Source organism: Gopherus flavomarginatus, chromosome 3, assembly GCF_025201925.1.
Source record: "Gopherus flavomarginatus isolate rGopFla2 chromosome 3, rGopFla2.mat.asm, whole genome shotgun sequence".
Classification (NCBI taxonomy): Eukaryota; Metazoa; Chordata; order Testudines; family Testudinidae; genus Gopherus; species Gopherus flavomarginatus.
In genome coordinates this window covers 151,138,558-151,161,073 of record NC_066619.1, presented here as the reverse complement: position 1 = coordinate 151,161,073, position 22,516 = coordinate 151,138,558, and positions in this window count along the sequence as shown.

Below are 22,516 nucleotides of genomic sequence, written 5' to 3'. Positions count from 1 at the left end.
TGTTCCTCTCCATTGTTGCAGGCTTGAAAAACCTCACACAAGTTTTGATTCCTTCAAGACTTTGCCACAGCCTCTATCACACATCTGCTCTCGTAGAAGAAAAAAAGCATACAAACTAAAGAAGTTTTCCTTTTTTACACTGTATTGTTGTAAGGAAGAGTGTTACTTGTGAAAGCATGGTTGGACAGTCATTGCTGTAGAGTTTGAAACGTATTTTCAAACAAAAAAGCAAACTATCAAAGCAAAAGGAGAGCGAGTATTTTTATACCAAACATTGTGCATATAACAATCTTACACCGGGTTAGATCACAAGTTTTGTGCTCGACTTTTGAATGCGTGCAATTAAGATCCTCTCTCTTTTTTTCTTTTTTTGTAAGCTGCATGCATTCAAGACATGTTTTTAAATCTTGTTCAGAATTAAATAATTGTATTGTTAGGTTTATAGGCATTGTGCTTAGCCTGGGCAGAACTACAGCTCTGGGTATATTTACAGTATTAGGGTTTTATTCCCCAGTGTACCATATTCTATCAGGCAGGACAATCAGAAAACAATTTTTCTACCTTAGGGCTACAGTTACCTTTTGCAGTGTAAGGCTTTAGTGTAGCAGAGAGCTGTGCAGGGAAAAGCCATGCATGGAGCAAGTGGAGACTTACTAATGAGCGCTCTCCCTATGCTTACTTCAGGGACAGTTACATTTGCTGGGTCACTTGGTATCTGTCCAGGGACAGGAAGGGCTGGTTCCGGTAATGGCTTGAAATTTTTACTGGCAACGTAAACGGCTGTAATGAGAAAAAGTTGACCCCAGTTCAGCAACACACTCAAGAACATGCTTAAGTCTAGTTGAAGTTAATGGGAGTTCAACACAGGCTTACAGTTACGTGCTTTGTTGAATTAGGGCCTTAATGAATAGTTTATGCCTGTCCAGCTCCTTGCTATGTAATATGCTGGTATTTTCAATGCAAAAGTGAAGCCAAAAAGGGAGGCTTTGGCGTTTTCTGCTAAACCCTGTGCTTTACTCCAGTTGTTGTCCTGAAGCAATATTTGTAATGTTTACGGAGAATACTGTACCAGGAACAAGAAGCTTATTTCCCCAGTACATTCCTTTTCCCCTATTGCTTTTCACTCTGCATAGGAATAGAATATAGAAATGAGTCTTTGTTTTCTTGTAAAAGGATTGACAACTCCTGACCCCCCAAAGACGACTCTCTCTCCGCCCACTCACCCGTACGGAATGCTGTGCGCAGCCTGCACTGATTGGTTCAAGAAGGACCTGATTGTTGACAAGTGTGGTGAAAGTGTGCTCACAGGTTTCCCTGTAGTTTTGTTCACATTGTGCTGAACACGTAGTGATGTCAGTGTTTTTATGACGACAACACAATTGTTCTTTGTGGAAATGCAGATGTTGAGAATTCTTCAGTCCCAAGACCACAATGATAGTTGAAAGCATAAGACAGAAAAACAAATTCTACTTTTGTTTAAACAAAGTGACAAGGATAACTTGAGAACAAATTAAATTCTAAGACAAATGTTTAAATAAATCTAAACAGATGTGTATACGTATTCTAACCAATAGACTACTTCTTTAGAAAACTGATGTTCTGTATTCGTTTTGGGTAATAGAGGAAAGAAACATCCACATTGTCTACTCTGCTTTTTTAAAATATGTTTAAAGGTACTTTTCTATTGTAATTTTTAAAAAATAAAACAATGATTATTATAACTTATACCACAGCCTAGGGTGCTGATTTGCTTATGGCAGGATGACGAATCCATGCGCATCTGGGAACCTCACATGTGACTGAGGCTGGGGTCCCAGTCCTGCAAGAAGCTCTGATGGGCACTACATTGGCATACTAGCTCTAGAATGAATATTACAAGGCCCCGATATCAGAAAACGAATTACAAGATACAAGCACTGTACGTGATTGTTAAACATGGCGAACCATTTTCGATAACTCATCATTGTTGTCAGGCAACCAACAGGGCTCCCCAGAGGATTCAGGGGGCCTGGGGCAAAGCAATTTCAGGGGCCCCTTCCATAAAAAAAATTGCAATACTATACAATACTATATTCTTGTGGGGGCCCCTGCGGGACCCAGGGCAAATTGCCCCACTTTCTCCCCCCCCCCCACAGGCGGCCCTGGGAAAAATAAACCTTCTGCATCTCAGCACAAACCCAGTTTTGAGAAAACTTCTTTACAAGGTATCACTGGTTCTCAGCATCAGCTAGTGCTAAAAGGCACTAAAGCTCATTAAAAGGATTGGACAAATATTTTCCATCAAAACTTTTTTTGGGTAGAAAACTAGGGGTTTTTAAAAAGCAGAAAAAAAATCACGGACAATGTCTGCTTTCCTTCAAAATTTGTTGTGGTTTTTTAATTGAAAAGCTGAAATTAGTCTTCCAAAACCTGAATATGCTTTGTGGTTTCAGAAATGTGTCCAAATATTTGCTGCTTGCTGTGTTTGATTGTTTAAAGAAACAATAAAAAAATTCTGCTTAAAAAAAAACCAAAACTTTTGAACTACCTCAGCTTGTGACCAAACGCCTGAGCCCATCCAGTCAGAGATTTTTCCAGGGTTCTGATACTCTGCTGGCTTCCTTGACTTATATCTGTCTCCATAACTTTGGGTTCATTTAGGTTAGAACATAAGAACAGCCATACTGGGTCAAACCAAAGGTCCATCCAGCCCAGTATCCTGTCTACCAACAATGGCCAATGCTAAGTGCCCAAGAGAGAGTGAACCTAACAGGTAATGATCAAGTGAGCTCTCTCCTGCCATCCATCTCCACCCTCTGACAAACAGAGGCTAGGGACACCATTCCTTACCCATCCTGGCTAATAGTCATTAATGAACTTAACCTCCATGCATTTATCTGTTTCCTAGAGACTGGCTCTATGGGGTCCCTCACAAACTGGAGAGGGTTACTGTGGGTTTGTTTTTAGTATAGACTATGTACATACTCCACGAACTGAGCATTTGAGCTTGTTTCCAGAATCTGGGATGAGTCTATGTTGTGAAAACTGAAATGTTCAAAATAGCACATGCATGTGAATGGACACAGGGTGCTAAAATTAAATTAACCCAGGGGTTCTCAAACTGGGGGGTCGCACCCCCTCAGAGGTCACGAGGTGTCTGCCTCCACCTCAAACCCGCTTTGCCTCCAGCATTTATAATAGTGTTAAATATATAAAAAACTGTTTTTAATTTATAAGGGGGGGGTCACACTCAGAGGTTTGCTGTGTAAAAGGGGTCACCAGTACAAAAGTTTGAGAACCACTGAATTAACCCCTCTGAAGCCTCAGGGAATGCAGGGGAGGAGGGTCTCCCTTGCTAGGGTTGGGAAGGAGGTAGGTAGTGTAGGATATTGCTCTTCTTATGTGATCCCTCCCCCCAGTGGCTAATTTTAAATGAAGCTACCCTTCCCTGACATGAATCTCCCTACGGCACTGAAATTAAATATAGACTATAATTTGGCATTTGAGAAGTGGAAGGGATGGTAGCCCTAATGGAAAGGCTAACAGTTTGGCTCTTCTGCAAGCCTCAAACTGCTGAATGAGTTTTAGGGTAGGGAAGGCTGTGCCTCCCAAACAGCCTGGCCCTGCCCCGTATCTGACTCCCCACCCACTTCCTGCCCCCCAATTGTGCACTCCCCTCAGAGTCCCCAACCCATCCTGCTCCTTGTCCCCTCACTGTCCCTCTGAGACCCCCCACCACCACCCCAGGATCGCACCCCTGCTCCCTGTCCCCTTGACTGCCCCAACCCCTATCCACCCCACCCTGCCACTGAGTCCTGACAGACCCCCGGATCACCCATGATCCAACCTCCCCCATTCTCTGACTGCCTCCCCAACCTCTGCCCCCTCCTTGTCCCCAGGACTCCCTGCCCCTTATCCAATCCCCCCCCCGGGCCCCTTACCCCTAGCTCCCCCCTCTCCTGGAGCCTCAGCTCATCCAGGAGCGTCCCTGTACAGCGGTGCAGAGTGGGTCTGGCAGTGCCCGAGCTCCTCCCTGCTCAGAGCCGCGTGGTAAGGGGGTGGGGCTGCAACCTCCAAGCAGAGTGGAGGGAACTCAGGCCCCACTGGAGCTTGCAGCCTCGTCCCCTTACCGCGCAGCTCTGAGCAGGGCGGAGCTCAGGCCCCGCCAGACCCATGCTCACCGCTGTTCAGGGACACTCCTGGATGCGCTGAGGCTCCGTGAGAGGGGAGGAGCCGGGGTTGGACCAGGGCCGGGGAGGGAGCCTCAGCCATTCTCGTGGGGGCCCCTGCAGAGCCCGGGGCAAATTGCCTCACTTGCCCCCTCCTCTGGGCAGCCCTGGTTCACTGCTACGCCAACAGAGTCAGTGGAGTGTGAGAGGGATGCTATTCTGGCTTGACTATCAAAAAAATACGAACGTTCCAGCTACAGAAATGTTAGCTGGGTCTGCTAGGGCTATTTTCACAAAGAAACTTCTAAGACTAGAATTCCACTTACGTAAAAATTCCACCCCAAGTGCTGCCCGGTTTAGTGAGGTTTAGGTTTAGCTAAGGGGCAGCCTCTTCCTTTTCGGTACTGAGTTTGTGATGCTCCTTCCACCTCATCCCAGCAATGAGGGGTGTCCATACAGCCTGTCTCTTTCAGAACTCACCCATGTGCCAACCATTCTTCTGGACGTGCTTCAAGTATGTGGATCAGTGTCTGCTCCGATATTGCGAGCAGAGTGCCTGCTAGTTATGTGCACAGCACAGAACAAGGATGGCCTGCTCACCCAGAGAGCTGAACGGAAAAAGACAGCAGTTAGATAGTCACGGTTACGAGTCTTATCAAAAGTGAGAAAACCATGGGCCAAACCAGTGGCTAGGGCAGAATATAAGTTTCATAGAATCATAGACCAGGGGTAGGCAACCTATGGCACGGATGCCGAAGGCGGCATGCAAGCTGATTTTCAGCAGCACTCACACTGCCCAGGTCCTGGCCAGCGATCCGGGGGGCTCTGCATTTTAATTTAATTTTAAATGAAAATTCTTAAACATTTAAAAAACCTTATTTACTTTACATAAAACAATAGTTTAGTCATATATTATAGACTTATAGAAAGAGACCTTCTAAAAATGTTAAAATGTATTACTGGCATTAAAGTGAATAAATGAAGACTCGTGCACCACTTCCAAAAAGTTGCCGACCTCTGTCATAGACTTTAAGGTCAGAAGGGACCATTATAAGCATCTAGTCCGACCTCCTGCACAACGTAGGCCACAGAATCTCACCCACTCACTCCTGTATCAAACCCCTAACCTATGTCTGTGCTACTGAAGTCCTCAAATCATGATTTAAAGACTTCAAGGTGCAGAGAATCCTCCAGCAAATGACCCTTGCCCCACGCTGCAGAGGAAGGCGAAAAACCCCCAGGGCCTCTGCCAATCTGCCCCGGAGGAAAATTCCTTCCCAATCCCAAATATGGCGATCAGCTAAACCCTAAGCATGTGGGCAAGACTCACCAGCCAGCACCCAGGAAAGCATTCTCTGTAGTAACTCAGATCCCACCCCATCTAACGTCCAATCACAGACCATTGGACATATTTATTGCTAATAGCCAAAGATCAATTAATTGCCAAAATTAGGCTATCCCATCATACCATCCCCTGCATAAACTTATCAAGCTTAGTTTTGAAGCCAGATATTTCTTTTGCCCCCACTACTCCCCTTGGAAGGCTGTTCCAGAACTTCACTCCTCTGATGGTTAGAAACCTTCGTCTAATTTCAAGTCTAAACTTCCTGATGGCCAGTTTATATCCATTTGTTCTTGTGCCCACATTGGTACTGAGCTTAAATAATTCCTCTCCCTCTCTGGTATTCACCCCTCTGATGTATTTATAGAGAGCAATCATATCTCCTCTAGCTTTATAGGCTTTAGGGCTACAAATGACCACTATGCCCATCTAATTTGATCTCCTGCATAGCAAAAGCTAGAGAATCCCAGACAGTGATTCCTGCAGTGAGACCGTCACTTCTGGTTGAGCTGGAGCAGATCATTTAGAAAGAGATGCCCAGTCTGGATGGACAGACGCCAAGTGATGTAGATTTCAGTGTCATTAATTCCTCTCACTGTGATTAAACATGTTGCGTGTGGACACAAGCCATGACTAGAGCCTACCACATCACTAACTGGTTGCCGGCAGGTCTGAGCAGTTGTGTAGACAGAGCCTAAGTATTGGTGGGGAGATTTTCAGGGTTGGGCACTCAGCTCCTTCCCAGTGCAGGGCCTGGGTGCCCCTGGGCCTGGTCTAGCAGAACAGACTTAGCAGGGGGAAGGGATAGCTCAGTGGTTTGAGTATTGGCCTCCTAAACCCAGGGTTGTGAGTTCAGCCCTTCAGGGGGCCATTTAGGGATCAGGGGCAAAAATCTGTCCAGGGATTGGTCCTGCTCTGAGCAGCGGGTTGGACTAGATACCTCCTGAGGTTGCTTCCAACCCTGATATTCAATGACAGCAGGCTTGGGTCCTTTGGCAAAGACAGGCAGTGGCACAGGCCCTAGTTACACAAAGTTACCTGGTAAACTCTAACCATTTTCATCCCCACTGCCGCTGCCCTTCCCCAAGACATGGCTGCTGCTGCTGCTGCTAATAGTCTCCAGGCAACAGCACATTCCTGAATTCCAGGCTGGAACATTAGCAGCAACCTGAATATGAGCCACAAAGCAGGAAATACTCAGGTATCATGGCTATTACTTCCTCTAAGCATCCTTGGCTTCCAATCCCTCCTCATGAGAAAGTATCAAGAGCCCAGCAGTCCCCTGTGCCGGCCTGCACATACAGGAAGTGACAGCAGCAAGCTTACCGCCACCAAGTGGGTATCCTTGGTCCAGGCTAGCTTGCCTCTCTCTTCTCCTTTCTCGAAGAGCCTGGAATGATCAGATGCTCTACAAACTGCCTTATGTCAGTGTTGTTATTCAACCATGCAAAATCCTGCTGTCCCCTGCCCTCCCAATCAGTAACAACCAGGGGGGAGATGGAAGAATTCTTCAATCGCGGTAACTTTGTGGGAAGTAGCCAATGCACTTGTGGGTCTTTTATTGCAGTGCAGACGGAACCAGAGAGCTCAATCTGTTTTGCTTAACAAAGAGAAGTTAAGGGGCGACTGATTACAGTCTATAAGTAATTACATGGGGGAAAACATAATGGGCTCTTCAATCTAGCAGAGAAAAGTTGAACGGCAGTATGTAATTTCTCTCTTAAACCAGCCTCAGTACCACATAACTAGTGGGTAGCTAATGTTTTGACAATTTTAAAAAGGCTCAGAGGTGATCCTGGCAATTACAGTCTGGTAACCCTAAGTTCAGTACCAGGCAAAGCAGATAAAACTATAGTAAAGAACAGAATTATCAGCCACATAGATAAACACAATATGTTGGGGAGGAGTTGACATAACTTTTGTAAAGGGAAATCGTGTCTCAACAATTTATTAGAATTCTTTGAGAGGGTCAACAAGTATGAGGACAAGGGTGATCCGGTGAATATAGTGTACTTGGACTTTCAGAAAGCCTTTGACAAGGTCCCTCACCAAAGGCTCTTAAGCAAAATAGGCAGCCATGGGATAAGAGGGAAGATCTTCTCAGGGATCAGTAACTGGTTAAATGATAGGGGGGAAGAAAGGGGTAGGAATGTGGCCAATTTTCACAATGGAGAGAAGTAAATAGTGGGATCCCTAAGAATCTGTGCTGTTCAACATATTCATAAATGCTCTGGGAAAAGGGGTAAACAATAAGGTGGTAAAATTTGTAGATGACACAAAACTAGTCAAATCCAAAGCAGATTGCGAAGAGCTACAAAGGGATCTCACAAAACTAGGTGACCAGGCAACAAAATGCCAAATTAAATGCAATGTAGATAACTGCAATGTACTGCACACTGGAAAACATAATCCCAGCTATACATATAAAACGATGGGACCCAAATTAGCTGTTACCGCTCAGGAAAGAGATCTTGGAGTCATCTTGGCTAGTTCTCTGAAAACATCTGCCCAACGTGCAGTGGCCGTCAAAAAATCGAATCATGTTAGGAATCATTAGGAAAGGGCTTGGTAATAAGACAGAAAATATAATGCCACTATATCCGCGTTTCTCAAACTGGGGTCCATGAGGGTACTCCAGGGACTCCGCAAGCCATGTCCGGGGCCATCGGCCCTGCTGATCAACTCCCCCCTCCCTCCTAGTGCCTCCTTCACACCGTGGAACAACTCTGCCCCCCTCCTCCCAGTGCTTCCTGCACACCATGGAAAAAACGGTTACTCACCTTTTCATAACTGTTGTTCTTCTAGATGTGTTGTTCATGCCCATTCGAATCAGGTGCGTGCGCGCCACATGCACAGTCATCGGAAAGTTTTCCCTTAATAGCTCCCGTCGGGTTGGCTGTGGAGCCCCCTGGAGTGGCGCCTTCATGGTGCTGGGTATTGGGTCCTACTGACCCCGCGCTGCCTCAGGTCCTTCTTCTCAGCTACTCTGACAGAGGGGAAGGTGGTGGGTACTGGAATGGACATGAACAACACATCTTGAAGAACAACAGTTACGAGTAATTGTTTTTTCTTCTTCAAGTGCTTGTTCATGTCAATTCCAAATCAGGTGACTCCCAAGCTCCACCCTGGAGGTGGGGTCAGAGTTAAGGAATTGCTGATTGGAGCATCATCCTGCCAAATGCTGCATCATCTCTGGCGTGCTGGGTGATAGGATAATGAGAGGTGAACGTATGCACCAAAGACCAAGTTGCTGCCCTGCAAATTTCTTGTATCGAGACCTGGGCCAGGAACACCACTGAAGAGGCCTGTGCCCTCGTGGAATGTGCCGTAAGTGCGGGGGCTGGGACCTTAGCCAGCTCATAACATGTGCGGATGTTTGCTGTGATCCAGGAAGATATTCTTTGAGATGAGACCAGGAGCCCTTTCATCTGGTCTGCTACCACCACAAACAGCTGGTTCAACTGCCCGAATGACTTTGTGCATTCAATGCAGAATGCTAGCGCCCACCGAACATCCAATGAGTGCAGCCTCTGCTCTCGACTACTGGCATGAGGTTATTGTCCTGGCTAGTATGAAAGAGTGACACTACCTTGGGAAGAAAGGCTGGGTGAGGCCTGAGTTGCACCTTATCCTTGTGGAAGACCATGTAGGGTGGATTGGCAGTCAGGGCCTTTAACTCCAACACCCTCCTAGCTAATGTGATGGCGACCAAGAAGGCCACCTTCCACAACAAGCAGAGGAGTGAGAAAGTTGCCAGTGGTTCAGATGGGGGCCCCATTAGTCTGCAGAGGACGAGGTTAAGGTCCCACGCAGGAACAGGCTGTCTCATCTGAGGATGTAGCCGTTCCAGACCTTGAGGAAATGTCCTACCATGAGATTTTTGAATACAGAGTGTCCAGATGCTCCTGAGTGGAAGGTTGAAAGAGCAGCGAGATATACTTTGATGGATAATGCTGCCAGTCCTTGTTGTTTCGGGTGCAGAAGGTAGTCTAGGATGAGCAGTATAGGCACCTGGAGTGGAGGTGTGTGACACTGGGCACACCAGCAAATGAACCTTTTCCACTTAGCTAGATAAGTGGCCCTGGTAGATGGTTTCCTGCTGCCAAGTAGGACCTTTCTTACTGGTCCCAAGCACAGAAGCTCCATGGGGTTTAACCATGAAGCTTCCAGGCCATGAGATGGAGGGACTGTAGGTCTGGGTGGTGAAGGTGACTGCGGTTCTGAGTGATCAGGTCGGGGCGGAGTGGTTACGCGATCAGGGCACCGCTGGCAGTTCCAGGAGTGTGGTGTACCAGTGTTGTCAAGGCCACGCTGGGCCCACTAGAATTACGTCCGTTCTGTCCCTGCGGACCCTGAGAAGTGCCTTGTGCACTTGAGGGACCAGGGGAAAGGCGCACAACAGGCAGCCCCCCCAGGGTAACAAACACCCATGATTGAGCCAGGGCTATGGTTCTGGAAGGAGCAGAACACTGGGCACTTTCTGCTGCTCCAGGTGGCGAACAGATCAATCTGGGGAAACCTCCCACCTTTGGAAGATGGAGTAATTGACATCCGGGCGAATGGACCACTCGTAATTATGGAACCATTGGCTGAGGTGGTCCGCTAGCATTCCCAACTCCTGGGAGATAGGATGGCAGCCAGGCCCGAAAAGTTTGGCCTGCTAGGCATACTGCTCCTTGATCTTGATATGGAGAGAGAGCTCATCCTGTGATCATAGGCCCTGCATTTGGAGATCTCCCAAATGCGCACCCCAACCCAGAGCCGATGCGTCCGTTATCAGGGACAAGGAGGGCTGTGGAAGGGGACTCCTTCACACACTGTCCGAGGGTTGAGACACCATTGGAGGGAATCGAGTATGTGCTCTGGTGCTGTCTCTACTGAGTCCAGGCTGCTGCGACCCGGGTGGCAGACCAATGCGAGCCACACTCGCAGACGTCTGAGCTTCAGTCTGGCACGCTGGACCACACAAGAGCAGGCTGCCGTGTGGCCAAGGAGACTCAGACATCCCCTTGCAGTGGTGGTCGGGTACCACCTGAGGCCTTAAACATTTGACATGGCTTGGAATCGTGTCTGCGGTAGAAACGCTCTTGCCTGTACAGAGTCCAGCACCACGCAGATGAACTCTGTTCTCTGCTCGGAGACAAGGTTGACTTGTTCATGTTGAGGAGGAGGCCCAGCCTCCCAAAAGTGGATGTGACTAAATGGACCTGAGATTCCACCTGCTCCCGGTGGGTCCCCTGAGCAGCCAGTTGCCGAGGTAGGTGTATACCTGCACCCAGGGCCGGCTCCAGCTTTTTTGCTGCCCCAAGCAGCGAAGCAGAAAAAAAAAAAAAAAAAGAAGATAAAGCCACCATTGGCGTCACTTCGGCGGCAGGTGTACCACACTGCTTCATTCTTCGGCAGCAGGTCCTTTCCTCCGAGAGGGACTGAGGGACCCGCCGCCAAATTGCCGTCAAGGACCCAGACGTGCCACTCCTTTTCAGTGGCCTCCCCAAGCACCTGCTTCCTTTGCTGGTGCCTGGAGCCGGCCCTGCCTGCACCTGCCTCCTTCGGAGGAAGGCTGCTACAACTGACAGGTGAACACTCAGGGGACCATTGATAGACCGAGTGGGAGCACCGTAAACTGATAATATTTGTGGTCGACCACAAACGATAGGAATTGTCTGTGTGCAGGTCAAATGGCTATGTGGACATACACGTCTTTCATGGCGAGGGTGGTTTACCAGTCTCCTAGATCCAGGGATAATCGTGCTCAGTGAGACCATGCAGAACTCCAACTTCACCATGACCTGGTTGAGTCCTTGAAGGTCTGGAATAGGTCTGAGACCCGCTTTGCCTTGTGGATTAGGAAGTAGCAGGAATAGACTCCCTTGCCCCTTAGTTCCTGAGAAACCTCCTCCACCACTCCTATGGTGAGCAGTGCCTGCACCTCCTGGATAAGGAGTTGCTCATGAGAAGGATCCCTGAAGAGGGATGGGGAAGCGGGGTGGGAGGATGGGGAGGATCAGAATTGGGGAGCATATCCCACTTCTACTGTGCAAAGAACCCAGCAGTCCAATGTTATTTGGGACCAAGCATGGTAGAAGTGGGATATACAATTCATGAAACAAAAGGGAAGGACCCCTTTTTGTGCTGTCCTTGGGCACACCTTCAAAAGGCCTGTTTTGAGCCCAACGATGGCTTGGTTGGGCTCTGGTCCTGTCTGGGCGGGGGATGGGAAGGCTTGCACCTGCCGTTCTTGCCCCTATGCCTATAAAAATCCTGCCTCTGCCGAGAAGGATATGAGTGCTGCTGTTGCAGTTGGGGCTTGAAATGTTTTTGTTGGCTTGCTGGAGTGTGCATGGACAACAGTCTCATACTCACTCAGGAGTCCTTTAAGCTGTGCAGCTTGGAGTCTGTCTGCTCCAAAAATAACCCTGTGCCTTCAAACGGTAGGTCCTGCGGGGTTTTATGCACCTCCAGGGGCAACCCAGACGCCTGTAGCCATGAGCTCTTCCTCATGGCTACTGCTGAGGAAAGAGTGTGGGTGACCAAGTCCCCTGAATCCAACGAAGCCTGCAAAGTGGATTGCACCCCTGCCTTCCCTTCATCAACTATAGCTGAGAACTCAGCTCTCAAGTCTGGTGGAATCAGCTCCTTAAACTTCAGCACAGAATCCCACAAGTTGAAGTTATATCTACTGAGGACAGCTTGCTGGTTAGCTATCCTCAGCTGCAGGCCACCAGTTGCGTAAACCTTCCTGCCGCAAAGGACTCTTTGGATTTAGGGGCTGGCCCCTGTTGCCCCATCTCTCTTTCTCAGTAACCGCCGACAATACCAGAGAGCATGGTTGCAGGTGAGAGAACAGATACTCGTACCCCTTAGAGGGGGCAAAGTACTTGCGCTACTCACCCCTGGCAGTAGGCGGAATTGAGGCAAGAGTCTACCACAGTCTTAATATTGCTCTGGATTGTTTTTATTAGTGGCAAAGCTCCCTGGTGATGGTCCTTCTGGCATGAGGATGTTGATCAGGTCCTCAGATTCAACCACTTCCTCTGCCTGTAACCTCACTTTGTGGGCAATCCTCTGGAGGTGGGCCCTGTGATCAACTGGAGGGCCCGAGGTCGAAGATCCTGCCACCGCCTCATCCAGGGATAAAGATGAGGAGGCCAGAGGCAGTACGGGGTCCTCCTGGCCCTCCGGCTCCCTGACCTCCTCCTGGTCAGTGTCTGGGGCCTCTGTGGCGACCGTAGCCATGGTGGCGGTAGCCTGGCCTTGCAATAGGTCTTGCCTTGGAGACACGTCTGTGGCGGCCTGGGCCAGTGGTGCGGCTTGTGCCAAAGTTGCCTTGGATCCCCAGGGTGTGGGCCAGTCCTTGGTTGGCTGGGGTGGTCAGTGCTCAGAAGCCACCAAGCGGGAGCTGCTGGAAAAGGAGCCCTGGGCCTGATGGTAAGCCCAGGGGGTCCAAAAGGGCCATTGTTCTGGAGGCTGCCCCGGGGGTGCCATGCCACTGGTGCCTCCCTCCATTGCCTGTCAGATCTGTGTTGGCTGTGATGGGAATAGAAGCAATCATCGTCCGAGTCCAATGAGATGGAGCTTGACCATGACCACCACGGTGGAGCTGAAGGGTCCTGCACAGGGGACCAGTGCCAAGTCGATGATGTGGGGGACCAGTGTTGAGGTGCCCCAGAGCCTGAGGCGCCACTCCAGGGAGTTTCCCAGCCGACCTGATGGGAGCTACTAAGGGAACCTTTCCGATGTCTGTGCATGCAGTGTGCACCCACCTGACTGGAACGGACATGAACAAGCACTCAGAAGAGAACAGCTGTTCATCAGTGTGCAGGAGGCGCTGGGAGGGAGAGGAAGGAGCGGGGATGGGACGTGCCCAGGAGAGGGGGTGGAAAGAGGTGGGGAAGAGGAGGGGCAGGGGTGGATTGGGGGTGGGAAGAGGTGGGGCAGGGGATAGCCACAGGTGGGCCTGGGTGGGCCGTGGCCAACTCACTTAGCATCCAGATCCACCCCTTAGCCCCAGATCTGTTCTTGCCCAGCGCTGTCCCCCTTCACTCACCTGCCTGACGCTCCTGCCAGGGAGCGGGGTTGGGGTGCGGGGTCTTGCTCTGCTCCACCTGCCTGGGGCTGAGCAGGGACCTTGGGGGGTCTGTGAAATTTTTTAAATCAAAATGGGGGTCCTCGACGTGCTAACATTTGAGAACCACTGCACTATATAAATCCATGATATTCCCACACCTTGAATAATGTGTGTAGTTCTGGTTGTCCCATCTCATAAAATATCCATTAGAATGAGAAAAGGTGCAGAGAAGGGCAAGAAAACAGCTTCTGTACATGGAGAGATTAAAAAGATTGGGGCTGCTCGGTTTAAAAAAAGAGATGACTAAGGGAGGATTATGATAGATATCTAGAAAATCATGGCTGGTGTGGAGAAAGTAAATAGGAAAATGTTATTAGCCCCTTAGATGACACCTGAACTAAGGGGCACCAGATTAAATTAAAACTATAACAGGGGTTGAAAAGATTAGAGAAGTTCATGGAGGATAGATCCTTCAATGGCTATTAGCCAAGATGGTGAGGGATGCAAACTCATGCTCTGTGCCCCCCTAAACCTGAGTGCTAGAAGCTGGGACTGAACGACAGGGGATGGATCATTCCATAGCTGCCCTATTCTGTTCATTCCCCTGAACCATCTGGCACTGTCCACTCTCCAGGATACCGGGTTAGAACGACTATTGGTGTCACTCAGTGTGGCCATTCTTCCGTTCTTACAACCCAGGTCAAGGGATGAATGTTGAAGCATGACAAATTCAGACTGGAAATCAGGCATAATTTTTTAACCATTAACCATTTGAACAAAGTGGATTCTCCATCACAGATCATTTTTAAATCAAGATTGGATGTTTTTCTGAACGTTCTCCTCTAGTTTGAACAGAAATTGATTCAGTGAAGTTCTCTGGCCTGTTTTAAACAGGAGGTTAGACGATATGATCACAATGGTCCCTTCTGGCTTTGGAATCTATTAATCTCTGAATTATTTGCTGCCCTACAGAAAACAGGCCTCATTTTATTACACACACACACGCATAGCACATGCGCGCTCCTCCTCAGATTAGTTATATCTAAAACACATTGTAAAATACAGACCATTGCTGCTGTTGCACAGATGAGGTCTTTGCCAGAAAGAAGGCCCCAGGAACTCCACTCACTCCAGGGGGTAAGAGGCAGATCGCACCTCTGATCTAGTCCAACCTAACTTCAGATAGACCAGAGTCTGCCCCGAAGACAAGAACCACACTGCAGCTTGGCATTGTCAACAATCGCCTTCTACCAGCACCAAAAAGCTGCAGGGCCGGCTCCAGGCACCAGCCGACCAAGCACATGCTTGGGGCAGCACCTTGGGGCAGGAAGGCGCTTGGGTGTTGGTTTGGGGTTTTTTTTGATTCGTTGGGGCAGTGGTGGAGGGGTTTTCTTTTTTGTTTCAGCAGCGCGGCACTCGGGGGGTGGGGCTTGGTGCAGCACTGGGGGAGTGGGGACTGGTTCGGCGCTCGGAGGGGGGCGGGGGCTTGGGGTAGCGCAGCGCTCGGAGAGGGGGTGGGGGCTTGGTGCAGGGCAGCATGGCGCTCGGAGGGGGGGCTGGTGCTCAGGGGGCAGGGCTTTGGGCAGCAGGGCACTGGGGGCGGGGCTTCAGGCAGCATGGCGCTCAGGGGGTTCGGCAGCGTGGCGCTGGGGGGGAGTACGGCAGGGCAGAGCTCTTCTTTTTCACTTAGGGCGGCAAAAAAGTTAGACCCGGTCCTGCTTTCCCAGTCTTCTATTCTGACTGATTAGGAGAAATGACTTTATAGCACTTGCGCCTTTGTAAGCAGCCAAGATTATTCTGATTTTACTATCGGCAACATCCCTATCATTTAAGAACAGAAACAAAGCTAGTTTTGTAACTTACGATGCTTCCTGCACACTTAAGTTAATAAACCAGAAGGGTTTTCCCAGTTTTGTTTGGTTTGTTCTTTTCATTGCTTTTCATAAAGGAACAGATAATAAAAAGTCCAAAAGAAGAAATGACTTGCAGCTTGTATGTGGTTCCAAGTACCGCCCGCTTTAACAGAACTGTGCAATTGCACAATTTTACAGCTCATCACAGCTGAAAGACCAGGCAATACTATGAAAACATAACATGTTACAGCAGGGGCTTGGGTCAAAGTAGAAGACATACATGAATAGGCAGAAGAGGGAAGGAGAGGACCCAGGGGTGGGGAGGGAAGGGGAGAAGAGGAGGGGTTTGATAAAATGGAGGACTGCCATTCTTTGCCTCATCTCAACATTTTTATCCAAATGAATCTAGAAATTGGACCCAAATTTATTTGAATTCATATAATTACTGTCTATGGCAGTGGTCCTCAACCTTTTTCGTCCGGCAAGCCATGGAGGACCATGGTGGTGGATGAGCATCTGCCAAAATTCCGCCAACAAGCAGCAATGTTAATAGGCATCACCGCTGAAATGCCGCAGACAAGCGGTGTTATTCAGAGGTGTCGCCGCTGAAATACCACTAAAAATCAACAGCATTTCAATGGCGATGCTTCTGGATGATGCAGTTTGTCGGCGGCATTTCAGTGGATGCTTGTCCGCCAGCCAGTATGCGGGCGCACTTAGACGCCTCGGTGGGCACCGCATTGGGGACCCCTGGTCTATGGTGATAAGCATATTCTCTCTTTGGCTGCTAACCACTGCGCTATCCTGGACAGAAGCCCACCCGTCCGTTTTTGTAAAATCCTGCATGCACATGGTGACAATTGCAGCCCTCGAGAGCCAACAACTTTGTGGCAGAGTTAACCCCAGTTCAGCAGGTAAGTAACCCAGGATATAATTTTAGGCCGAGGTTTCACTGCTGAAACTGAGCATTATCTCAATTCTTGTGTCCACAATGGCCTGACTATTGGACAGTCCCATGGCATATGCATCAGGGTTCCTTTTCCTTTGTTACAGCACCAACAAACATCAGAGAACAAGACCTTTATCTCGGGCAACCTCTGAGGCATCCAATACACTGAATCAAATCTTTCAGTGTATCCTGCGTAGCCTGAGATCCACAGAGGCGTTTCTAATATTATGTAATATTCTCTGCCACAGGCACACTTTCAAGGGCTGCAATAATTCTCCTTCCCTTGCCTTCACAAAGCACTCCATGCCAATGGACTTCTTTTTTACAGTACACAGTGGACATGGGCCTGGGGAGTTTATGAAGCATTTCCAAGGTTCCCAGTAGCTCTGGGCCTCTGGCAGTCCTAGGGCATCCAAACTAAATTGATGTTAACAAATATTTTCATTCTAAATACTGCCACTCCACCGAGGGTCTCAGGTCATATTGCTTTAGCATTAGAAAAAGGACGAATCAAACTCCCTTGATTTTTTCCCCCAAAGGCCATCATATTTTCTCCATGTTGCCCCCTCTTGGCAGATGCAAAACTAATAAGTCTACCTCTCAAATAAGCCCTGAGCATCTCCTGCAACAACCTGTTAGACGATGTTGAAGGATCATTTGTTCATATCAGTGGTTTTCGACCTCTGGTCCAGCGAACTCCTGGGGGCCTGTGGACTATGTCTAAGGGGCCACAAAAGGTTGTTGTTACCAAAGAGCACTGGTTTTCAACCTGTGGTCCATGGACCTCTAGGGAGCTCTGCAGACTACCTCTAAGATTTCCAAAGGGTCCACATCTCGGTTCAGAATTTTTTAGGGGTCTGCAAATGAAAAAAAAGGTTGAAAACCACTGGTCTATAGGAAAAGGGCAATTTCTGTTTCAATACGTTTTTTAAATGAGGATCTATAAAAAGCAAAGGATTAAATCTCCATCTACATGGCTGTTTCATACCTGGGTATGCAGCTACTCAAAGTGTTATCAGAGCATGATCAGAGATGGCAGTTATATCAGTGGAGGAACCAACAACAGAATTTACCAAGACTGTTCAGGTCAAGAAGAAATCTACACAAGAATAGGACCATGTACCAGAGAAAAGTATAAACAGTCCCTCCCCATTGGATGTGTGAGCCACCACACATATAGTCCCAAGTCTTTAACATGCAATTCCAGGGCCATTCCATGTTTGACTGGCTTATGGCCATGAGGGTGAGCTCTGTCCACAAAAGTATCAAACACTTCATTAATATCTCCAACAATCACTACAGGGTTATGGGTTCATATAATTTAGTAAAAAGCCTGTGACGGGTTGGATCACAGATCCCCCCTGGGAGCTGCCAACTGATGTGCCAAGACTACCTCGCTCCTGTTTTCCCTGCCAGGTCAGGACTCCAGCACCCTGTCTAGTTGAGCCAGATACTCCCGCCTGCTCCAACAAAGACCCAGGGTCTGAATTACTTGCCCCAAAGCTGCAGGTTTACCTGAAAACAGCTCACAGAAGTGTGTTTGTCTTTAGCACTCAGATGCCCAACTCCCAATGGGGTCTAAATGCAAATAAATCCGTTTTACACTGTATAAAGCTTATGCAGGGTAAACTCATAAATTGTTTGTCTTCTATAACACTGATAGAGAGATATGCACAGCTGTTTGCTCCCCCAGGTATTAATACATACTCTGAGTTAACTAATAAGTAAAAAGTGATTTTATTAAATACAGAAAGTAGGATTTAAGTGGTTCCAAGTACTAACAGACAGAACAAGGTAAGTCACCAAGCAAAATAAAATAAAATGCGCAAATCTATGTCTAATCAAACTGAATACAGATAAGATCCTCACCAGATCCAGAATGTTCCCTTTTACAGGCTAATCTCCTCTTAGCCTGGTCCAGCAATCACTCTCACCCCCTGTTGTTACTGTCCTTTGTTTCAGTTTCCTTTAGGTATCCTGGTGGGGGGGGGAGGGTTGGGGAGGCTCCTTCTTTAGCCAGCTGATGACCAAATGGAGGGATCTCCCAGGGGTTTAAACAGACTCTCTCTTGTGGGTGGAGACCCCCTCCTCACTCTGTGTAGAATCCAGTCACAAAATGGAGATTTGGAATCACATGGGCAAGTCACATGCCCATGCATGACTCAGGACTTGCAGGCAGCAGCCATTACCCACATGCTACCTTGAATGTCCTCAGGTAGACTTCTTATGTGGATTGGAGTCTTCCAAGCTCTTTTGTCTGTTAAATGCTTCTTGATTGAGTACGTTCCTTTCCCAAGAAGTGACCAAATGTTCCACGTAAGGCTACTTAGAAATCAAGCATTTTACAACCAATGTTCATAACTCTGAACACACAAATGGTGCCTGCATGCAACTAGGATGAACATAACCTTTACATAGATATGTTACATGGCATATGTAGCAAAACTCTATTCCAGTTATATCATACATACATTTATAAGCACCCCCACCCCATAAAGCCTTATGGGGTACACTATCACAAAGCCTATGAAAGGTTTCAGGATAATTGAGGTTAGGCCCAAACATACTGATGATGATTAGTGAAGATATGTTTGTAGTGACTTTAAGGATTAAAAATCTGCCCTAATCATCTGAAATTGACGCAGAGACTGTTATTGCCAGCACTTTATGAATAAGTACAGCTACCCTCTGGATTTGGATGAGAAGCAGCAAGGCATCATTTTTCCTATCCAGTCACATTCTAATTTAGCAGCCTCAGAAGGGACCATCATGATCATCTAGTCTGACCTCCTGCACATCGCAGGCCACAGACCCTCACCCACCCACACGTGACTCCTAACCTCTGGGTGAGTTACTGAAGTCCTCAAATCATATGATTTAAAGACTTCAAGTTACAGAGAATCCACCATTTACTCTAGTTTAAACCTGAGAAGTGACCTGGGCTCCATGCTGCAGAGGAAGGCAAAAAATTTCCAGGGTCTCGGCCAATCTGACCTGGGGGGAAATTCCTTCCAGACCCCAAATATGGTGATCAGTTAGACCCTGAGCATGTGGGCAAGACCCACCAGGTCTATGGGAAAGAATTCTCTGTACCACAGGTGCCGACTTTCCAAATTGCTGGGGGGTGCTCGACCCCCAGCTCCACCATAGGCTCTCCCCCACTCCACCCCTTCCTGTTCCCACCCCACCTCCACCTCTTCACGCCCAGTTCTGCCCCCACCCCATAGCGCACCACCCTGCATCCTCACTCCTCCGCCATCCCTCCCAGCCTCCCGCATGCTGCAAAACAACTGATTGTGGCAGGCGGGAGGCGAGGGGAGGGAAGAACGGGGTGCTGATCTGCAGGGCCCGCTACAGCTGATGGGGCGCTGCCGGTGGGTGCTCAGCATGCACTGTTTTTCCCCCATGGATGCTCCAGCCCCAGAACACCCATGGAGTCAGCGCCTATGCGCTGTAGTAACTCAGAGCCCTCCCCATCTAGTGTCCCATCACCAGCCATTGGAGCTATTTGCTGATAGAAGTCACAGATCAGCTACAGGCCATTGTAGGCTGTGTCACCATACCATCCCCTCCATAAACTTATCAAGCTCAGTCTTGAAGCCAGGTAGGTTTTTTGCCCCCGCTGCTCCCCTGGCAACCCTCCTCAGAGTGTCTCCTGCAAAAGCAGGCCCTCTGCCTTTGCTCTCTTTAGTAACGAGTAGACCTGTTGGGAGGGTTGAAGTTCTTTACATTCCAGAAAATAAAACTGAGATTCAGGCTGTTCTAAGAATTGTGAGGTGTGACCTTACAGAAGAGGTGATGGTAACTCTGTCCTTTGCTCTGATGCAGTCATTCTCAAACAGAGGTGCGGAGCAGGGTTCAGGAGGAGCATGGCTGGCATCAGACTCGCTACGGCCCAGAGTGGAAAGCCGAAGCCCTACTGCATGGGACTGCAACCTGGGGCCCTGAGCCCCACCACCAGGGGCTGAACTGAAGTCCGAGCAAGTTAGTTTTGTGGTGCCCTGTGGCGTGGGGCCCTGGGCAACTGCCCTGCTTGCTATATCCTAACACCGACCCCGGATTTTAGATGCCGAAGAACAGTTGTGTCACAGCTGGGCTGTGGTGGTGGGCCATAAATTCCAAAGGTCGTGGTAGGGGAAAATCATGATCCAGACCAGGAGCTCCACCAATACCTCCTATTTAAATTATATTTTCTAAGAGCTGTAAGCAGGGGAATGGTCCTGTTATTGTGAGGAACTCTCCTGACTTATACATTCCCCCAGTGGAACTGGCTAGTGAAGGGATCTGAGTCCTCGCTCCCACTCCCTTTACCCAGAGCCCTGCCTAACCTCGAGGGCTCCACTTCCTCCCTCCCGTGCGGCAGAGTCTTCATAACCCTGACAGGGCTGGGCCCAGGATTCCTGGGGGGCTCAACCCCCAACCTTGCTGTGGTCACTTAGGACAGGGGCTAGGGTGTGCCCACTCCAGGGTGCTCTCTTCACACTGGACGCTTCCCTGACCCCTGACATACAGTTCAAAGCAAATACGATTTATTAAACAGAAACCAAGAAAAGAAGGAAGAATGGCAAGCTTAGCGGAGAGACGTAACCCCGCTCTGGGGGCACTGCAGCCAGCGTCTCTGGGGCACAAGGGAAGTTCAGTCTGTTCGCCCCCTGCCCAGGCCCTGGCTGTGCTGCAGGGACGCTGCGGGTCAGACACTTGCTCTGGCAGTGGCCACACGCCCTCAGGCTCTAGGTGGCAGGACCCTTCTTCCCAGCATTGCCCCCCCGTCTCCCATTGGGGTCATGACCCCCAAGTCTGGCCTGCAGGGTCTCTTGCCTGGGGGCATCTCCCTGCACAGGGCCCTCTGCCCCAGGTCCCCCTCGCTCTCCCCAGCTGCTCACTACACCCAGCTCCAGCTCCTCTGCCTCCAGCCCTCCCTGGGCTGCTCCTCCGGCTCTGCTCCCAGCCTAGCTCTGCCCAGGCAGCTCCAGCTCACACAGAGGACCAGGACCCTGGACTCCCTCATTGGCCTCCCTGTCCTCTCAATCAGGCTGATCTGGAGCATTGGCACCTCCCCACTGGCCTTGGGGACTGTCCCTATAGCTTGGTGCCCTGAATGAGACACATGTTGTGGGGATTATTTTCCCAGGGTCCCATGCCCCCCTCCCCGCCCTATATTAACTGACAGGGGCGAAATCTAACTGCTCCCATAAATTGCACATTTCTGAGCCAAAGAACACAACAATCTAATTCAGCAAGTGATTCTTCTATTGAAATGCCACACTCCTTTCCCATGCACTTGTGGTTGAGTTAACAGAAAGTTTAGGATGGCAAAAAGGACTGCAGAAGTGCAGAGGGGAATACGTGGGTGGATGGAGCAACAAGGGGAAAGAGACTGGGGAAATAGAGGAGGGAGAGTAAGGGGAATGGGGGGATGGAATGAGAGGGGACAGGAGGGGAGTGGGAAAAGGGACAAGGGGGGGTGGAAATCACTGCTATGTGTAGCTCAGCATCTCACCCTGGTCCTCTCTCCTGCATCGCTGGCCCACAGGGGGTATGGCCACATCGCTCAGCTCCTGTGCAGCTTTCTACAATGTCTTGAGGGGAGAAGAACTGTTTCTCGCACTTCCAGCACTGGGAATGTCAAGTTGTCAGGCTCTGATGACCCCCAGCAGTGACACATGGTGACAATGCAAGGTCTCCCACTGGTACCAATTTTTATAAGCAGAATTGGAGCCCTCAAGTTGCCAGAGTAACCGCTGACATGAGAGGAACCTCTTATGCTGCCTGTGAGACTTGAAACAGGTGGAAAAACTAAGCAGTCCTTGAAGACTGATGGAGCAACAGACTCATAAAAAAGAAAAAGAAAGACACTTACTACCATTCAGCAACTGCCTAAACTGGATAGGACTGACGTGTGCAATTCTGTATGTGTTGTGCAGTGTTTAAAATGGCAGCATGATTTTTAAAAGTATGTTTGCAGTGGAATCATAAATATTACCTCATACACTATAAATATGCCTCTACACACAAACAAATAATTACTGGCAGCAGAATACTACTGTCATCGGGGGGGGGGGGAGGGAATAAAAATTAATGATTTTTAAAAGTAAGAACACCCCAGATTGAAATTCTATTTTTCTAAATAAACCTATTTAAAATTAAATTTGATGA